This window comes from Rhinoderma darwinii, chromosome 7, assembly GCF_050947455.1.
Source record: "Rhinoderma darwinii isolate aRhiDar2 chromosome 7, aRhiDar2.hap1, whole genome shotgun sequence".
NCBI classification, from domain to species: Eukaryota; Metazoa; Chordata; class Amphibia; order Anura; family Rhinodermatidae; genus Rhinoderma; species Rhinoderma darwinii.
This window is the reverse complement of record NC_134693.1, coordinates 145,427,225-145,428,363: the sequence shown is the minus strand read 5'-3', so window position 1 is coordinate 145,428,363 and position 1,139 is coordinate 145,427,225. Positions and strand designations below refer to the sequence as shown.

General features: G+C 52.5%; 1 long non-coding RNA gene across 1 annotated transcript; it reads right to left on the bottom strand.

The window, feature by feature from the left end:
• Nucleotides 1-467: 467 nt before the first annotated feature.
• LOC142657440 (uncharacterized) lies at nt 468-1,139 on the bottom strand. The gene is made up of 2 exons (XR_012849932.1): nt 1,073-1,139; nt 468-967 (listed from the first exon to the last, which is right to left on the bottom strand). It is a non-coding gene; the product is annotated as an uncharacterized LOC142657440 (long non-coding RNA).

Below are 1,139 nucleotides of genomic sequence, written 5' to 3'. Positions count from 1 at the left end.
CACCCCCTCCCCATAATACCATAAAATCAGAATGGCGGCCCCGCAGGATCGTCCACATCTCATTGGGGTTCTGTCAGGACTGTTGCAACCAATCAGATAGCAAATGATCGCTGCGTAATGAGATGGATGGGGTGACTGCGCCGCTTTGCATCGGTTTGGATATCGCGGCCCCTTCTCCTCAAACGGACGGATTTCTAGATATTTCTCAGGAACTCCAGGCGATGGCGGCGGGGCGCTCCGGGGTCACTATCGTTTGACATTTTGAACGTTTTTTAGGGATTTTTGCATTTTTTTAATATATTTTTCTGTAATAAAAAAACAAAAGCCTGGCTGAGTGGGTAAGAGCTCCGGAGCGATCACACCTAGGGCGGATAAATACTGCGCCACTCTGACCAGACGGCGGAATCTTCCCACAATGTGTAATGCGCGGAACGTCACATGACGCAGCAAAAACCACAGGACAAACGTTCATTATAAAAGAGCGACATTTAATAAGTGATAAATAATGTAACAAAAACGGAAGATAAACAAGGGGCGGCGACCGCCAGGAATAACCCCCCACTGACCGGACGCCTGCGCTGCCACCTGCAGGACATCATCGTCTTAGAAATCACACACTCAGGGACCAGTGACCTAATTACTAACCAGCAATGATGGGAGTAGTAGCAGAGATCAGCTGGTGAAGGGTTAATCTGACCTGGGGTCCGCGAGGAATGGCGGCTGTACAGGGCGGGCACGGGAGCGGCAGATAACCCGCCGGGTACCGAGGATTACACAACCACCATCATCCTCTGCCGGGAATTCTGGGAGGGGAAGCAGCGCTCATAGGGAAACCGGCTCAGAAAATGGAGGTCTGCAGCTCCCTCTTGAACATCCCCTCAAATTTCAGGTCTGTCCCCATCAGCTCCTCCTCCAGGTCATCGAGGGCCCACTGGTGGTCAGTCAGCTCCAGGGCTTCCCACTCCGTCTGATAACAGAGAGAGGGAGAGAGTACAGCAGAACAATCATGTTGGCGGGGGGTAACGTGGTGGTCTCGTTCACGTGGGGTATTGTACATGATGCCAGAACTCACCTTAAACGCCTTGTTGGTGTCAGCGGGCATCGCCATAGCGGCGCCGGTCATCTGCTCCTGCATGACA